This window comes from Mesoplodon densirostris, chromosome 15 (assembly GCF_025265405.1).
Source record: "Mesoplodon densirostris isolate mMesDen1 chromosome 15, mMesDen1 primary haplotype, whole genome shotgun sequence".
Classification (NCBI taxonomy): Eukaryota; Metazoa; Chordata; class Mammalia; order Artiodactyla; family Ziphiidae; genus Mesoplodon; species Mesoplodon densirostris.
The window spans coordinates 63,411,416-63,431,078 of record NC_082675.1 but is presented as its reverse complement, the minus strand read 5'-3'; the positions used below and the strand labels follow the sequence as shown (position 1 = coordinate 63,431,078).

The 19,663-nt window shown below is 51.0% G+C and overlaps 1 protein-coding gene across 1 annotated transcript in view; it reads right to left on the bottom strand.

Moving 5' to 3' along the window:
• ARK2C (arkadia (RNF111) C-terminal like ring finger ubiquitin ligase 2C) overlaps nt 1-19,663 on the bottom strand; it is a 106,312-nt gene that overhangs the window by 25,581 nt on the left and 61,068 nt on the right. The window lies entirely within an intron of this gene.

Genomic DNA, 19,663 nt, shown 5'->3' with positions numbered 1-19,663 from the left:
TTCCTCACTCCAGGTAAATCGAATTAACCTCTTTTTGCTCCAGTTGACCACCCCAAAGAAGCCTATTCCCTGGCTCAGTTTCTTGGCTGCCAGAGGTCTGCTTTCCTCCCTCTGCATAGTTTGGTTCCCTGACCAATGGGAACAAACGGCCTAGAAAGGAAGTGATATGACCAGAGGAATTCTTTACAGCTGCTTTGTGAATGCTTCCCCAGGGCCAGCCTTTGATCTCTAATGAAAAGCTCAGCTTCTTCCGAGGAACTGAATTCCTGGCTCTCAAAGCACTGCCGGGAGGGAACTTTCCATCCTAAGGAAGCCTACCTGCTCATGGGCATGAGACAGTTAAACAGCAAACTTCCAGCAAGCAGCGAAGGACCAGTTCTCCAGTTGTGGTTGCAAACCAGGGATAAGGGAAGGGAGCCCAGGAGCGGGAGGTCAGCTAGAGACAGGATGCAATTACAGAAGAGGAAAGCGCCTGTAGGTAACGGGACCATCTTCTGGGCATGTTCCATCCCAGAAGATCCTTTTTTCTATCTAATGCCAAGGAGCTCTATGAAAACATTCCCACTATAGTCATAAAAGGGCATTTTGGGGCTTCCCTGATGGCGCAGTGGTTGAGAGTCCGTCTGCCGAGGCAGGGGACACGGGTTCGTGCCCCGGTCAGGGAAGATCCCACATGCCGCGGAGCGGCTGGGCCCGTGAGCCATGGCCCCTGGGCCTGCGCGTCCGGAGCCTGTGCTCCGCAACGGGAGAGGCCGTGACAGTGAGAGGCCCACGTACCGCAAAAAAAAACAAAACAAACAAACAAACAAAAAAAGGGCATTTTGTAGAAGGTATCTATGGTCAGAAGACCTCACCCCATGAGGGCAGGACCTGGCTCTATCTCATGCACCTGTATTCCTAGTGCTTGGCACAGATCTTAATACGTAGTAAGAACTCATGGAAGGAAGGAAGGAAGGAAGGAAGGAAGGAAGGAGGGAAGGAAGGAAGGGGGGAGGGAAGGGGGAGGGAGGGAGGGAAGGAGGGAAATGAACTGTTGAACATGTAGGAAGTAGCATCCTGCTAAAAGCCTTGGGAGTGTGCAAAACAGCTGCCTCCCAACATTTCAGCACCAGGGGGTTTTATGGTAGCAGAGGAACAAATGTGACTCAAGGAGGTAAAGTGTAACATAGAAAGACTGATGTGGGAGATGCTGCAGACAGAAAGACTGGGAATTCTTTCAACGAATCTAGGGATCCAGTTGCAAATCCAACGTGGACTGGGGTGGCCCAGCACACCAGGTGGTCAGTGTGAATTACAACCAACGAACCCAGAAGAAGAAGTGCTTTCAAACCCAGAACAGAAAGCCTCCTGCCATTCCTGGCCAAGGAAGGAGGGGTCTGCACTGTTGACGGCACTGGTTAGCTTTCTTGTAAACCATATGTAGTTCGTCCTAGGTCATGAGTTTAGATAATCTTCTATTATTCTTGATAATGACTCAAGTAAATTAAAAAAAAAACAAACAAAAACCCAAGCCTCAACAACTTTCAAGAAGTGTCAGGGCGGCTACCTGGGCCCATCTCACATTAGCATTGCCTGGTATCCAAAATAGGCAGACCAAGTTCAGAAAGCCACTTCCACTAGGACTCTGTTGAGATTTGCAGCACACAGGCCACACCCACACAAAGGCCCAGCCCTAGGAATGCTGTGGGCAGGACTGAGGGTAACATCCTTCCTCGGCCTCCCGCTTCCCCAAGGAGAGTTCTGTTCCTTCTGACTCCGTGTTCTCCTCTGCCTCCTCCACCCTGCTGCCAGCCTGGCTCTCAGGGCCTGCTCACTGTGATGGGCAATGACAGACGTGCAACGGTGGCTTTCCCCAGGAGCAGTTATGTCTTAGCAAGGTCACATCATGAAGTCCTAACGCTGGGATTTCACATGGCAGCCAGTGAGTCAGGGCACAGGGTGTGGGGAGCTCCTGGCCTCCTCATGCCCTGAAATTAAATTCTGCCAGCGGGTGGGGTGTACCTGCTTTCAGAGGGAGCCAGAGGCAATTAAATTAGATTCCCAACTGTTACTGCCCGTGGGCACCTCGGTCTGGCACCCTGGGATGCGGGGTGTGTGTGTGTGACAGAGGGGGCGGGGGGAGGAGGGAGTGAGGGAGGAGGTTGGTTGAAATATATGTGAGAGGAGAAAGGAAGGCAGGAGAGTGGCTGTAGGAGAGAACAGGAAAGGGGACGTCTAAAGGGAGAGAGGGAAGAGAAAGGAGCGCGGGAGGGAGACGATGCCTGGAAAAGCCCACGCTGTCACCATCTCAGAACTAGCAGGGCCCAGATGCCTAAAACAGCAAGGGCCCCGCTCAGGTCACCTCAGGGGACTCTGTTGGCCCTGGCTTGGCCTGTGATGGCATCTGCTTCCACCAGCATGACCGCTGCCCAACCCCAGGCAGGCCATGTCTGGCTGTGCCCATGTTCACTCGGCTCATCGCCTGGTGTCCTGCGTAGGTATCACCCCAGGCCAATGCCCCTTTGGCCAGGTCCCCCCAGTTGGACCAAGAGTCCCCACAGGCCAAGACTGTGCCTCAGGAGAGCAGCTGAGGCACTTCACTTCCTAGCTCTTCACTGAGCTTTCTGATATGCAAAATGAGTGCATAGTGGCTCACCTGGCCACCTGACAGGGTGACTATAAGATGCCAGCTGTGAAAGTGCCTTACAGAGGACAAGCGTTTCTCACCCTCCACTGGGCTGGCTGCAGAGAACAGGCTCAGGGAAGACTTACTTCTTCCAAGTCCCCACTCTCCCCCTCAAGCCCCAAGCACGGTCTACAGTGAAACGGCAGGCAGAGGACAGTGGCCAGGGCACCCAGCAACCAACCACCACCCAAGACCTCCCTGTCAACGGAAGCACCCTGGCTGGCCTCCTGCTCCTGGGGTGAACTTAGGACATGAGAGATAGTCATGGACCAGTAATAACATTCCCACTGGAGGCAAAAATTCTCCAGGAGGGAGTCATTGCTTTGGATTAAGCATTACTCTCTCTCACTCCTGCTTTTAAGATACAAACGTCCCCAAGAGGGTAGCACATTAAGTCCTTAATGTTGGGTGTGGATGAACTTGCAAGGCTTTCTCTCTGTCCAGAAAGAATGGAAAAATCATGGAGATGCTGAGTAAGGTGGCAAGGCTGGGAGAGAAAGACTGACTTTATCTCCTTCACAGCTCTGTTCCTGCAGCCCTAAGGATGAAGACAGCCAGATAACAGGTCTTTTCTGGGTCTAATGCTGTCTGGCCACATGCATTTGATTGGCCAATTGCATTTGACTTTAAACTTGACTTATCCACTCACCAAATATTTACTGCATGCCTATTACTTGCCAGGCACTATTCTAGTGCTGGGATTAGCCACGAATAACAGTCAAAAACGTATGCCCTCATGGGACCGTGATCTAGTCCTGCACTGCCCTGTGTGGTCACCATGTGAAATGTGGCTAGTCCAAATTGATAAAGGCTGTCAGTGTAAAATAAGCACCAGACTTCAAAGGTTTAGTACCAACAAAAAAAAGTAAAAATTACTAAAAACTTTGCAAATTACTTATATGTTGAAATGATACGTTTTGGATATATTGAATTAGATAATGTATATTATTAAAATAAATTCCATACTTTTCAAAATGTAACTGTTAGAAAATTTTAAATTTTATATTTCTTACATTGTATTTCCATTGGACAGTGCTGGTCTAGACAGTAAGTAGCTATATAAGAAAATATGTCATTAATTGATGATGATAAGAGCTAAGGAGAAAACCAAGAGGGAAGGAGGATGAGTAGGCGGGGGGTTAATTTTTAGATAGGATAGCCAGATGAGCCTTCACTGAGAAGGTGACTTTTCCATAAGGAGCTGAAGGAGCACGAAGATATCAGGAGAAGAGTTTTCCAGGCAGACAGAACTGCAAGTGCAAAGGCCCTGGGGTGAGAGTGTGCCTGGCATTTTGAGGAACATCAGGAGGCCAGTGTGGTTGAAGCAGAGTGAGATAGGGGAGAGTGGTAGGAATTTAGGTGAGATAAATACTGGGAGCTCAATAAATATTGAGACCATGCAGGACCTCACTGGCCATTATAGGATGTTGGCTTTTACTCTGAGTGAGATTAGAAGCCAAAGGAGGGTGTCTGAGCAGAGAAGTGAAAAAAATTGACTCCCTCTGGCCACCATATTGAGAACAGGCTACAGAGACAAAAGGGCAGAAGCAGAGACCAAGAAAGAAGTGATTGTTCCTTGGACAAGGGTGGGAATGGGGCAGAGAGAAAAAGAGGTAGTCAGATCCAAAACCTATGTCAAGGGTAGAGGTGACCAGATTTGGATGGATTGGACATGGAACATGAGAGACAGAGGACAAGGACTCCAGATCTTTTGTCCTGAGCAACTAGGAGGATGGTGTGTTAACGGTTTGCAAAAGTGGTCCCAATCCTTCCCTCCTGGTATGCACACCCCTTGCAAGGTGACTTTGTAGCCCCTCCCACCAAGAGGCGGAATCTATTTCCCCACCTCTTGAATCTCGGCTTCACCATACGACTGGACTGATTTTGACCAATGTAGTGGAAGTGGCATCATGCCAGTTCTGAGCCTGGGCCTCAAAAGACCTTGCCGTTTCCACTCTCATTCCGACTCCCATATGACCAAGCCCAGGCTAACCCACTGGAGGATGAGCGACCATGTGAAGCAGAGATAAGTTCCCAGCTGAGGCCATCTCAAAGCAGTCTGTCCCAGCTAATCATAAAAATATAAGTGAACCCTATAAGACCAAAAGGACTCCCAGCTGAGCCCAACCCAAATTATCAACCCACTAAATTGTGAGCTGAATAGATGGTTGTTGTCTTAAAGCCAAGCTTTGGAATGGTTATCATGCAGAAAAAACGCAAACTGATACAGATGATGTTGCCATTTATTGAGGTGGAGACTCAATTTTTTATTATGCTGTGATTGTTTTGAATGTGAGTCTGGATGCTTACAGAGCAAAAGCCTTGTCTTCTCTCCCTGCAACACTCAGAGCACCCTCAGGAAAGGGCTAGATGGAATCTGGGTGCTCAGTGCACACTTGGTGAATGGATGGATGGATGGATCATTCGATAGATGACTTATTTTATTTATTTATTTTTTTGTGTGGTATGTGGGCCTCTCACTGTTGTGGCCTCTCCCGTTGTGGAGCACAGTCTCCGGACGCGCAGGCTCAGCGGCCATGGCTCACGGACCCAGCCGCTCCGTGACATGTGAGATCCTCCCGGACCGGGGCACGAACCCGTGCCCCCCGCATCGGCAGGCAGACGCTCAACCACCGCGCCACCAGGGAAGCCCGATAGATGACTTATTAATCGGCTCCCTAAGCACCAGCCAGGTCCCCGATTTACCCTGCTCTTGACAAAGCCAGAAGAGCTTTAAATGCCTCTCCTCCTCCCCGCCACTCGCCTTCTACTCTGTCCAGAGTTTGCAGTTGAACCTCGATTTCCTGGAGTTTCATCAGCGATAGCAACAGAGAATTGAAACCCACAGATCCAAGCGTTTACTTGAGAACGTGAAGCACTGATTTCCAGCCTGTTTTGACCTCCCACACCCAGCCTTTTCCCAGATGTGCTAGCAAATAACAAATCAATTGTTTTGAGTTCTTCTTTCTCTCCACCTCCATGACATGTTAATTAGCAGGGGAAATGCCAACAGCAAAGTCAAAAGGGCTGAGGACAATCCCCAGCCCTGAGTAGCCAGCTGGTGCAGCACTGGGAGTCCTGACTTTCCACCCAGGGCTGGTGTCCTTTTCCGGGGCTTCGGGCACTGTTTTCTGCTTCCCCGCTTGTCTTTCCTCCACCCCAGGTGCTCCGGGTCCCTCAGGAACCCCACACGGGTGCCTCTGTGATGCTCTGTGTAATGTCGGTGCAGCATGTCACCTCTTACAAAGCATTTCCCAAATGCAGCCAGCCCCACCAACATCCAGCTCAGTGAATTATGACACTATCCCCATTTTAGAGATGAAGGAACTGAGGCTCAGAGGGTTAGGCAGACTCACCCCACATCATTTGGCCCAGCGCTGGGAGTTTGGAGCCTGGTTTTCTGATTCCAAACCTGTCTTTCTTTCAATGTCAGCACCATCAAAGCATGTTCTCAATAAAGGGCCAAATACACCGAGGAGTCGGGAAGGGGGGCTCCTTAGGCAAATTGCTGGTAATTTTAGGTTAGGTCTCCCATGGGCATTTAACGGATGTCGATCTCTGGCCGAGGTCATCCAGGCCTGGGGTGGGGGCACTCTGAAGACATTCGGGGACTCTCCCAGGCCCTGAAACTGCACCAGCCAGCATCTCTGGGGCTCCAGTCCTCTGAAGCTGTCCTCTGAAGCTAGCGGGGTATCCAAGAGCTGAGAATAAAGGCCAGTCGCCAGGTTCTTTAGAGGCCTCGTGGGACTTGTAGCTCCAGTCAAGCCCTGATCCCATCCACATTCCCCATTTGTAAGACTGTGGTGGATGAAATGAAGATGTTTATTGGAGGCAAGCTGGCCCCTACCAAACCTAACATGGCCTCTCAAGAGACCCTCCCCAGCTACCAATGCACCTCTCCCTCTCCGCCAGGGCAAGGGACTCCACATGCTGTGTACCCTTCCCGAATCTGGGGGGAGACGTGTGGATGTTGAGTGTATGTGAGTGTACACATGTATCCACAACCTGCCCCATGGCCTGATGGGATTACTCAGGCCTGCCTGTTGGCTGTGCCTACACACAGTCCAGGTTTACCAGGTCAATTATTTTTTGTTAAGTACCTGCTCTATACCCAACACAATACGGGGGAGTGAAGTATTTTCCCTCAAGGGAAAGGCAAGTTGCATTTAAATGGGTCTTAATCACCCACTCGCTGTGCGGCCTTCGGCAAGTAGCCTAGCCTCTCTCAATCTCCACTTCCCAGCCTGCAAAATGGGCATAAGGATATTGCCATCTCTACCTCCAGGATTGTCCCGGATTCATCTGAGATACGCTGGGGTAAAACACCTTGAAAATTGTAAAGTGACTTACACACAATGAGGCCTAGTATCAAAGATGTTACAGCAAGCACATAGATGAGAAGAACCTGAGGATGCTGTAACAGTTTGAATTACATTGCGTGGTTTAGATTTCAGCACATGTGCAGCAAAAGCAAATACTCAGATGATTTCTGGAAGGATCCATGAGGCCTGGCAACGGTGGTTCCCCACGAGGAGAAACCTTGGGCGGCTGGGAGCAGAAGAGGGAGGGGAATGGGGTTTTACCTGTTTGTATACATCATTTTGTGCCGTATGACCTTTGTACCACGTGTATATATTTTGTGGTTGTTAAAATACAGAGTAGTTTTAAAAATAAAATAACGAAAAATGTCCATATAGCAAAATAGGAAAGGTGGTCAATCTTCAGGGTTGTTCGGCCCCCCTTTCTCATCCTCCCCCTCCTTCATCCCAGGTTCCCAGGACCTCCCACAACTGTCTCCCACTCCTTTCCCCAAATTTCAACTCTTTGTCTCTCCCCACTTAAAAGACAAGCAGGCTGAAATGCAAAGAAAGTAAACACCTTGCTGTCACACCTCCCAGTGGCAGGGCTAACTCACGGTGGATTTGGGCTCAGTTCTGTAGAGCTTCTCTGTTCCACAGAGCGTCCACCACCCCCAATCTGAAACTATAACTCACATCTGCTGAGAAAGCGTGGGGAGGCCCTATAGCCGTGAGTTCAGGCCTGTCTGACACCCGCAGCAGGTGTACTCTGCGGTGGAAAGGGTCTCTCCAGGGCCCCTCGGATGTCACCACATATCTACTTCAGGATAAGGCTGGGTTCCGGTGACGTTGCTTTACAAAAGGTGCTTGGGGTGTGGACTTGGGAATCAGGGCCGTTGGACAGGGTCAGGCAGCTGCCTTATTGTAATTCCACTCGGGAGAGAAGAGGCCTTGGCAGGCTTCCCAGCTTGCAACGTTTTAACCAAACAATTTTGAAAACTGAGTTCAAGACCTGTCACCCGAAGCAGCAAGATTTAGCAGAGTGCCAAGGAGCCTAGCTCCCCCCTGGCTAAGGTGGGAAGGCCAGGAACACCTCCAGCTTCTGAAAGAGAGGGAGGTATTGAACGTGAGGCATCCCTCATTTGAAGCAGCCCAAGGCCTCAGGAATTCTGTGGGGAGTGTGGGAGTTGAGAATACTTGTCAGGGACACAGGGAGGACCTGCCAGTGACCTTGGCCAGGGGCTACACTTTGGGCTTCTGTCGCCTCATCTGTAACAGGGCACAGTGACAGCTAGCCCACAGGTGTGACGTCTGGAGCATGGAGGGTGTGCACTCCATGTGGGTTTCTGGCAGTGTCTCCACTTGCATGACAGCTCCTGCAGAGGTGGCCTGTCCTCCTCAGAGAGTGCGGGGTGGTCAGGCCCTTTGGCAATTGCCATTCCTGTCTGCCCTGCATGCCCTGGAGGGGGAACATTTCACAGCCATCATGTGTCTCAGAGACCCCGCAGCTGGGGGAGCTGGGGAGAGGAGCGTGGCGAGTGAGAAGCAGCAGACAAACGAGGCAGCCTCCCGGGCAGCATGACTGAGCGCCGTCCTCCTCCCGGGAGCCCTCTCCACACCCTGAGCTGCATGCAGGACAGGGCTCAGCTCCCAGAGGGAGGCTTGGCAGGAGGGTGCCTGCTCTCTGCTCTGACTCCCACTGTCTTCAGAGCCTGACAGGCAGCTATGAGCTGCTCTGAGAGTCAAAGACAGTGGCAGACAGGCAGGGACATGTTTGCCAGCAAGCTTAGTGGTGAGTCTCTGAGGCTGCCAGGCAACCAAGAGACCAGGGTTGCTGGCTTGTCTCCTGCCAACTGAACAGTCAGCCCAAACCAGGATGTGTCTCCACAACCCTGAGGCCCCTGGAGTCCACACTTTCCCCAACCAGGACACATGGTCGTGGCAGGGTTCATGGAGAGTTGCCCAGTGTGAGATCTGATTTTGAAGAATGGGGGTGGGGAGACTCAAGCTTGGGGGCAGGGACTGCGCTTTGATTCCCAAGGCTCTGAGATGAGATGAGCCAGTTCTCTCCTGCTGAGCTTGAGATCTGCACTTGGGGAAGAGAGGGCGTTTAAAAATAGCATAACTGACTTGAATACCTCTGCTTCCTGCCTGCTGCAAGTCAGATCCAATTACTCTGCTGACAAGAGGCTTTTAGCCCAGGGAGCCTGGCATCCTGGATGCCACTCCAGGGTGCTGGACACCATGGTGCCTTAGACCCTCCCCTCCCAAAGGGCATCCAAGGGTCCAGGAGAAAGGGACCAAGGAGAGGCAAAGGTCACATACACACATGGCCCAGCCCAAGGTCATCATTAGGGCACATCCAGTTACTTGATTGAATCTGGTTTCCTTGAACACCCTCCAACTTTTGTTCACATTGGGTGAACAGTCCTAAATATCTGACCCATGCCTGAGATTCCACCAGTAGAGCTCCACCCTTTCGGAATCCCTCACGAAGATACAAGTGACCCTCTCCGGGATAGGTACTTGCTCAGAGTTGAAGACACACATAGAATATCAACTCCATGAGGCAAGACTTCCACGGTCTAGTTCATTTCTGGCACACAGTCGGTACTTAACAAAGGTGTGTTGAAATGAATGGATCAGTAGCAAAGGGGATTTGGCAGGAAAATGCAAATGACTCCATGCAACCCCTCTTACTGCAAGGGTGAGAAATAATCAACTGACCCAGAAATACGTGTCCTATTAATCATGGCTGCATGGCATCACCTCATCAGCAAAGGCCTAATACAGGGGCCTCTAGGAAATGTGTCTCTTTCCTTTCTCCAGCCAATGTCACTACATCTTTCAAACTCACCCAGCCCAAAGCAACTTGCCCGTGACCCTGTTAAACCAGCAAATGCTACAGCGGCGGCTCTCTCCTGCCAGGCCTCACCCCACCTTCTCCATGGAGTGGTCCTCTCCTTTCTACTCTGGTGCTCTCCCTTCCTTAAACTCTCAAAATTATTGGATGCTTGGAGAAGGCAAAGTAAGAGAGCTGCCACTAAGTAGGGGAGGAGGGTGCCTGGAGCCATCAGGCATGTGTTGCATGTCTTGTCTATGACACTTGTCACTTTCCACCCCATGTTTGTCACAAGGAGCCTTGTCTTAGCAACTTCCCCAGGGTAGAGGCAGGGTCTTCGTCATCTGCCACCTACACACAGCCAGCACCTGGCACACACTGGTGCCCAGGAGATGTTTAATTAATGAGTGTGTATGGAGGAGACCCCGCGGTGGGGGCGGTCCTGTAAACATTACAAAGGCACATGTAGAAAATCAAGGAATTACTTGCTGACCACTTTTATTAGCCTGGACAATTGAAGAAAGGATGCAGAAAGTGAGTTCACCATGTGCCACGTCAATGATGAAAACTGGAGGACAGTGGCACTTCCACTCTCTGGGTCTGTTTACACTTCCTCTGTGATGGATTTCCACTTGTTTGCCTGTCAGGGAGGCCCTCCCTCGAGCTAAGGCCATGGACGGTTATTGGTGACAGCTTTGAGTGTTTCCAGGCAGGGCTCCAGGTCACAAGCAAGATCTAGGCCCCAACACCTCCCTAGGGTAAAATTCCACCAAGAATCAGGAGTCTCCTGAAGCTAATGAATGATGATCCCGATCCTGAAGGCCATATGCAGGGCACTGGACTGTGAGTTTGCCCTTCAGTCTCATGGTCTAAGGGGCTCTGACCTTCACCGTAACACACACAGCTGGCTGGCTGACTCCTCGTCCACCTCCACCCTGGCTGTGGGGAGCCACGTGTGTGGACAGAGAAGTTGGAATGAGGACAGTTGCTGGCATGTCACAGGTGAGACATTGAGCACCTAGAACTCTCTCTCATTCAATCATTCTCGCTCTCTCTCTTTCACTGGGACCAGCTGGAGAGCAGAAAAGCATGGTGCAAGGAGAGGAGCATGAAGCCAAACCCAGCTAAGCATTTGGTGCCTGAAGAAGTGGAGCAGAAGCGGAGCAGGACCCTGACGTGTAATCTTAGAGGTGGAAGGTGTATTGCAGGGATCATCAAGAGCCCCCCACCACCACCCTCGCCACATCAGTGAAGTGGCAGGGCCCACAACTTGGCCGTGGGGTTCTAATGTGGTGCAACCTCTATGGAGAGTTATTTGGCAATGGCCATGAAAATCACAAATGCACACCCCTTGTCAGCAGGCAACTCCACCTGGTATCCTACAGGTAAACGCATACATAGAAAGATATGTGCGGGCTTCCCTGGGGGCGCAGTGGTTGAGAGTCCGCCTGCCGATGCAGGGGACATGGGTTCGTGCCCCGGTCCGGGAGGATCCCACATGCTGCGGAGAAGCTGGGCCCGTGAGCCATGGCCCCTGAGCCTGCGCGTCCGGAGCCTGTGCTCCGCAACCGGAGAGGCCACAACAGTGAGAGGCCCACGTACCGGTAAAAAAAAAAAAAAAAAAAAAATGTGCACAAAAGGTGCACCATTTCTCATAAGAAGTGCAAAAGACTGAAACAGCCAAATGTCCGTCAGTAGTGAACCGTGTGTTCAGGGAACATGGTACAGTCATGAGAAAGAATGACCATGATCTCCAGGATGCCTTGAAGTGAAGAAAGCAAAGACTCTGAAAGGCCCTCCAAATCCTTCATTTATACATGGGAAGGCTAAGACGCAGGGTGAGGAATGAGTGGCAGAAAGCCACCCCTGGGCTACTAGAAGCAGTTCTGTGCTGGGACCCGGGCCACCTGACGCGCAGTACAGAAGTCCCGCCACTGGCACCACAATTTCCACCCTCCTCAGATGTGGCCAGGAGTCCACAGCCTCTTAGTGCCCCCACCCTGATACTTAATGACCCAGAGTCAAACTAGTCCTTCCCTATGAAATCCAAACTCGGAGTGTCAGTGCTTTAGTGCCTTCCCTCCTGTCCTGTCCTTGACTAAACCAAGGAAGAGAGTGTCACCACTTTTCCCTGTAGATGTGCCCCAAACCTCAAAGCATCCTTTGATCCCCTGCCTTCCCACCTTCTCAGAAGAGGACACCAGTCAAAGAAGCTTGTTTATTCTAGATTGTGGTGGCTGCTTCCTAGAACACCATCCTGTTCGGTCAAAGTATCTCATATCAATGTGTCCTTTTTTCCCACCTTAAGTGGAAAAAACCTTGCAGGCTATCTTTTCTTCTTCTTTTTTTTTTTTTTTTGCAGTATGCGGGCCTCTCTCTGTTGTGGCCTCTCCCTGTGGCATGTGGGATCCTCCCGGACCGGGGCACGAACCCGTGTCCCCTGCATCGGCAGGCGAACTCTCAACCACTGTGCCACCAGGGAAGCCCAGGCTATCTTTTCTTTTGGGGCAGTGGAGCCATCAACATTCTTTTTCTCAATCTCAAAGGCTTGTGGTTATAAAGCCGGCTCACATTTATACTGGACCCACTGTGTGCCAGGCACTGTCAGATGCTTTACACATATTGACTCCTGTAATCCTCAGGACTCCATGGTGTAGCTGCTCTTATTATCCCCTCTTACTCAGTGAGGAAACCTAGGTAGAGTAAGGGCACATAACATGCCCACAGACAAACCTGAAGTAGGAAATGGCCCTGAGGGCATCTAGGCAGTAAGTAGAGAACTGAGACTCGAAACAGAAACCACAATTTGCAAAAAGGCCTGTGCAGTGACTCATAAAACAGTTAAATGGCACAGCACAGACTATCTAAGCTCAAATTCTTTTGACAGCAGCTCATTCACACCCAGATGTTCCAAGGTAAGACCACAGACAAACTGATCTGACGGCGTTCCAAATAGGCTTGTGTGTTCTAAAGATCTGACTTCTGACTGTTCCAGCAAGGCCCTAGTTTAGCAACTCTGACCAAGATCGTGCTATAACTAACTCCAGCCCCCAAACTCCACAAGCGCCCCTTCTTTAATGCCCCCTTTTGAGGTGCCCCGCAGTTTCCCGTGGTGTGTGCTCTCCCTTGCTGCATCAGGCTAATACACCTGACTTTGTTTGGCTACGGGTATATTCTTGGTGGTCTTGGTTGCTGGGCTTTAATGGGATAAACCTGGAATTTGAACCTAGGAAGTCGGTCTGTGTGCTGAGTGTTCCACTTCTATAGGCGTGCTACGCTCCAGGCTGTCACTATAGATGCCAGTCACATTGGCCCAAGATCAGCTCTGGCTCTGGGTAGGAGGGAGGTTGGGCCAGGGATGGCAAGGCAAGGCTGCTCCTTGGCAGATCCCCCCTCCATCTCCTGCGGCCTCTTCACTATTCCTTAAAGCAGACCTGAGATTCCTCCTGCCCACCTTCCCCTGAATCAGCAGCCTCTGTGGCAGCATCTTTATCAGGCACCTCCACCGTTCCCTACTCCTTCCAGGGCAGATGTTACCCTTCACATCTGCCTCCAGCCTACTACCCCTGCCTGCCCAGCTACTTCCAGGCCTCCAGACATGCTGGAGATTTCTCACCTCCAAACATCTCCCCAGGCTGTTTCCCCAGTCTGGAATACAACCCCTCCCCAAACATCCATCTGCAAAGACCTCAAAGCTCAGCCACAACCCCACCTCTTCCAGAAGGGCTTCTCTGCCCACCCCACTGGGCCTTCACCACCTTGGATTCCTGAAGACACCATCAGTCTCTGTGCTTCTCAGTAGGCAAGGCTCTCCCAAGCAGCCTGTGACATTTGTGATGACACAATACCTGTGATGTCACCCAACTCCCCCCCACACCCGTGTGGATCTTATCACTTCAAGTGGAATGTATGCTCCTTCTAGGCAGAAATTACCTGACATGCCTCAAGGCATCAAGCCCAGTGCCAGCTTCCAGCAAGTGCTTCCCTGCTCTTAATTTTAAAAATCCAGCTATGAATAGCAGCTGTGATTCATTTTTTTTCCCCCATGAAAGCCATGGCTAGAGCCGCAGGTCTGGAAATGGCATTTGCAATATAAGGGATTAACCTTCAACTTAAAAAACGAAACTAAACTAAGCAAGACCTCATCTGCCCAGAGAGAAAATCTGGAGGGAAGTGCCAACAGGTTAGGCATGGTCCTGTTGAATGATGGGATTAGGAATGATATTTTCCAAATTTATTGTTACATGATTTTATAATGAAGAAATAAAGCCATATAATAATAAAGACAAATGTGTACTAAAGAGGAAGCACAGGTGAGCAAGCGAGAAAGAGCTAATCCCCACGCCAGCTGTCGGCCACAGAGCTTGCGGGGGCTGTCAGGAGACTGGCTTGGTGGGGGCGGGGGCTTGTACCTCCAAAGGGCTGGGTGGGTCTGCCGCCGATGCCTGGGCCAGAGCTGGTCTCCCACCCTGTGGGGTGAAGGGCGCATGTGCCCTGGAAAGGGGGGCGGCAGCCCTTGTCACCGATCCCCGTACTTCAAATAGATCTCAAGCACAGGAGAATTCGAGCAAATCAAAGGAAGCCCAGCTGTATGCAGTAGGATGCAATTTATAGTCCTCGTGTCCCCCCAAGAGGTGGTAGAGGCAGGGGCAAAAGAAAAGTTCTAGAAGGTTTTAGATAACTCTTAAATAAGAGCTCCATAAATAGTCATTTTTAAAGGGAAACTAGGCTGTTCGGGGACGGAACGAGGATGATGTCAGGAAAGACAGCCCCGCTCTGCCTACCCTACGCCCGGGTGTCCCCATCAGCATCAGGATTCCGGGCTGGGCAAGCCAGCGCCTGGAGCTGTCCAGGCCCGGGTGCCAGCCCTGCCCTGCCCCAGGGAGGCAACTCCCGTGGGACAGGACGGGAGCATAAGGGCCCCCGACCTGTGACCTCATTGCCGAGGGGGGGCCCTGTGGCCAACCTCAGAACTTGGGCTCACCTCTGATCCTTCTCTGGTCACCCTTGTCAGCCAGGGCGCACGGAGAGCCCCCTGCCCCAGATCTGGGTGCTCTAGTCCCTAACCTGCCACCAAGGGCAGGGTGACCCGGGCAAGTCAGGCTTCTCATGTCCAGTGAGCCAGACAAGAGGCTCACGACGCACTCTCGTTCCGACGCTTCATTCCCCTCCAAGGACACCCTGTCTCGTGTTTCCCGGAAGCCCGGAATTAGGAAGCACAGAAGGGCTGCAAGTCCCTCCGGGGGTCGGCCCCAGCCAGCACCCTAGCCAAGAGCCCGCGGGGTTGGTGGCAGTCAGGGGTTGGGAGCCACCCCAAGTGGGGCCCCCTGACTGTGGAGCCCGGCACTCCGTGTCCTGATGGCAGTACCCCCCGGAGGACGAGGAGGGGCCGGCTTAACGCAGCAGGAGCAGCTCGTGGGCGGGGGTGGGATGAGTAAGGGCAGCCATGTGCGAGTGAGTGTACGGATGTGGGCAAGTGAGTGAGTGAGGGTGAGTGTGTCAGGATGATGGGTGTGTAAATGGATTGCAGGAGTGCGTGAGTGGGTGAGGCCGTACACTATATGTGTGTGCTTGTGTGTACAACGGGAGCGTGTAAGTGTGTCTGAGAGGAAAGTGGGTGCGGATGTGTGCGAGGCTGAACATTGTGTGTATGAATGTGTGAGGAAAGTGTGGGCTGAGTGTGTAAAGAGGCACAAATGTGTGGGTGTGTACGTGAGTGTGTGGGTGAGTGTGTAAGGGTGTATGGCTATGTACACATATGTGAGCACATGTGTTCTGTGCGTGGATGTGTGTACAAGGGTGCACACATGTGCACAGCCCCAGGGAGCAGCTCACCTGGGAGGGAGGAAGGGGACAGCGGTTCTGCAGGGAAGGTCGTGCACACAAATAACTGTTCGAAACATCCGCCCTCACATCAGGAAACCCAGAATATCTCCCACCAGCCCAGACCGTAAGAAGCTCTTTGTCTGGGTGTCCCATGTACACTTCAGACTCAATTCATCCAAATCAAATTGTTTTCCCTTCCTTCCCACCTGTTCCTCTGCCCTGGGGGCGTACAGAACTCACCGGGACCCATGGCTGGGTCCTGGGAACCTTCCAATGGTTTCCCCCTGACTCTCTCTCCTCCACCCTTTCTGTCCACTCCCTCACCCACTTCTGTGGTTCCCATCGCCTCTACAACTACTGGCCCCCTCCCACCGCCTCAGCTGTGGCTGCTGCTCTTGTTGTCCCCATTGTCCCCGCCTGGACCACTATTCTGGCCCTCGCTGGCCCCTCTGCCCGTCGGGCCTCCACTGCCATGCACACTCCAGCCAGGCCGCCTTCCAGGAGTCAGCCCATCAGCTCGCAGAGCTCCGTGCCTCCCAGCAGCTGCTCCGACTAGGTCCCTGGTAACAGGCACTCCTACTGCTGGGGAGCCTCAAAGCTGAAGACTAGCTCACCTCTCAGCTAAAAATTCCGTCACGGGACACTCAACAAGTCTCTCAATTTCTGTGTCCCAGAGAGCAGCAACCCAGTCCGCCATACTATACACAGTAGATGGGTTCCAAAACAACAAACTCATTTGCTGAATCAGCTCTTACATCAGAAGGAATTCTATGATGAACCTCATCCCCCCCCCCTAAAAAAATGGGTTTTGCCATATTAGACTTAGTAAAGCTTAGCTCTGCAGGACAGTAGAAAGAACACAGACTTTGAAGCTAAACAAAGCCAGATGTGGATTCTGCATGTATCACATAGCCATTCCAGCTGTGTGACCTTGAGCACCTCCCTTAACCTCTCTGAACTTCTCAGCCTCAGTTTCTCCAACTCAAAAATGGGGCTAGAGCCATTTTCATCTCATTTTCACTCTCATCAAGTTTGGTGAGAGTGAAATGATATAACGAATACTGAACGCATTGCATGTCTGACACAAAATAAGTGTTTAATATCTGTTACTCTCCTTCCACCACCCTTTCTCCTGTCCTTGACCTACATCCATGAAATCAGTGAGAATTCATTGGATTAAGTTCAAAAGAGTAAGGGAGCCACTCAGCCCGTTCACTGAACTACATCTTCCAACTACATTAAATTATAGCACAGCACAAACAAGGAACTTGCCAATGGGACCCCAGAACTACTGTGCAATTTTTGAGGAAACAGGAATCGCAGCAGAGGGGCAGACATTTCCGACTGTAAACTGTGTTTAAATTTTCCCACAAGGAAAAAAGATGAAATCCAGAAATCTTAAATTAGAATATAAAACACCTTGACAAATTTTTAATGGATTTTAAAATGGTTTGTGATGACTTAAAAAGGGAAGGGGGAACAAGAGGGGACTGATCATCACCAGGGACCAGCAAGTTCCCTAAAGAATGAGCTTTTGTGCTGGGGTCACCTGGGCTGGGAGATGAAGAACACCAGAGTGTAATGGATCTGATTTTCACCAGGCATCTGACAGATTGCACAAGGAAGCATGCAATAAGTATCCACTGAAATGAATGAGTGAGAAAATTGAATTAGACTGTTATGAAATGTTTGTAGATAAAAATAGGAAATGTCATGTGGGTGATAGATACTACACTCAGATGAGCTGGTCCAATGAGCGTTATTGTCAACCTACAGGAAGGGAAGAGGGGAGGAGGAGGGGGCGGGAGGGCTCTCTCCGGGGCACTCCTTGGGCATCTGTGCTTAGGCTTGACCTGTCCACATTTCCACCAGTTACTTGACTGAAGATCTACTGTCAGATTTATCAGGTTTGAACATTTCTAACCTGGGAGGGATGGACCTTTTGCTAGGTGACAGACTCTGGCTTCCATGAGATTCCAGTGGCCTAGAAGCATGAATAAACCAACAAGACGAAATCTCATCGGCCTAGATGGAGAAGCCAAGGCTTTGTTCAAAACCTCTGCCTGAGGGCTGGAGGGGAGGCCTGCCTGATGGCACCAAAGTGAACGTGAGCCATGAGCTTTTGTGTGTGATGAGCTCAACAGGAGTCATGGGACTTGACTGGAAAAGGGTCACACAATCTTAATATCAATAATGAGACTCATGGCACTGAGACCAGAGCAAGCGCTCTCCAGCTCTGAACACCAGGAAGGTTCAAAGCACATGGGAGCACTGGGACCCATCTTCAAACACCAGAAGGGCTGTCCCAGGACCGAGAACACGTGAATTCTATACAGCTCAAGTGGGTGGAGCTTAGGGTTGCCAGTTAGCAAACAAAAATACAGGCTACTCAGTTAAGTCAGAATTTCAGATAAACAATGAATGATTTTTTAGTATAAGAATGCAATATTTGGGACATATTTATTTAAAAATCCATTCGTGGGGCTTCCCTGGTGGTGCAGTGGTTGAGAGTCCGCCTGCCGATGCAGGGGACACGGGTTCGTGACCCGGTCCGGGAAGATCCCACATGCCGCGGAGCGGCTGGGCCCGTGAGCCATGGCTGCTGAGCCTGCACGTCCAGAGCCTGTGCTCCGCAACGGGAGAGGCCACAACAGTGAGAGGCCCGCATACCGCAAAAAAAAAAAAAAAAAAAAAAAAATCCATTCACTGTTTGTCTGTGATTCTAATTTAACTGAACATCCTGTATTTTATCTGGCAACCCTAGTGAAGCTGGGGTTGGAGAGTAGAATTTAGAGGAAGGCAGGTTCTAACTGAATGTAAAATTGTTTAACAGCCCATAGCATATAGTACATGCTCAATAAGTACCTGATCTAATAAATGAATTAATAAGTGATCAAGAAGAGCTAACCAACAAGGAAGAGATGATTTCACAGGTATATACATATGTCCAAACCCATCAGATTGTACAGTTTAAATATGTTCAGCGTATTGTCTTTTTTTAAAATGGAAGAGGGAAGACTGGATTGCCTCACACATGATGTGGGAGACTTTCCCAAGACAAAGTTCAGCCCAAAGCCTCTTGTTGGATAGCAAGAAGAGGTTTTCTGAGTTTGCATCAGATTTATGGTTTCCGATTTCTTTTCTGTGCAAATAGATCTTACTGAGAGCCTCCCCCCACCCCCGCCCAGCATAGAGTAAATAAAAGCAGATGGCTGTTCCCACAGTGTAAAGCCCCCCACTTTGGCAGGAGATGCTTGTCATCAGCTGGACTCCTGGACCCTGCATGGGTCTTCCTGCCCTATTTGAGGACCATAGGAGGCAACACCTCCACAGCCTCCTCAACTCTAAGGTCCCAGGTGCCAGGAAGCTCCACTAGGCTGATGCCACGATTTGTCACTTAAAGGGCAGCCCTGCTGGTGGCTGACATTGGTTAAAGAGGGTTTAGTGGGAAGATCAGAGGACGGGGGAAGACCCAGCTCCCTTCACATGTGCCTTCACTGTCGTCTGACCCAGGTGTGGGCCAGGACCTGCTGCACTGAGTAACACGGTGACCCCAGGCCAGTCACTTTCCCATTCAGAAGGGGATGAGGCACTTGCTTAGGTCCTTTTTGCTCTCGTGCTCCTGGATCCACTATAGAATTTAAATACAAAGAACCTTCATTCCTAATTGACACTGAGATCTGGAAAATTCCACAATAAGGAAAAAATGTCCTTGAGTGACCCCCGGTGGTTGGAGAAGTGGTGGCGGGGGAGGAGCGCTGCTTTCTGGTGGCCTTGGACCACCTCGGCTGGAATCTGCTGATCTGCTGAGTTTTGTGTGGCCTATAGAGCAACTAGGAGGCCCCAGGCCAGGCTTGGGCTGCTGTGGCAGCTGAAGTGGCTCCCTGGGAAATGGACCCACTTCCCAGGTCCTCGCGCTGAGACAGGGCCTGGTAGCAGGATTTTGCCTCTGAGCAGGACCGAGCAGGCCCCTGGGGGCCTAGGCCCAGTCTTCCTGCGCCCTTGCCTTCCCCTGGGTTCTAGCCTCATGTC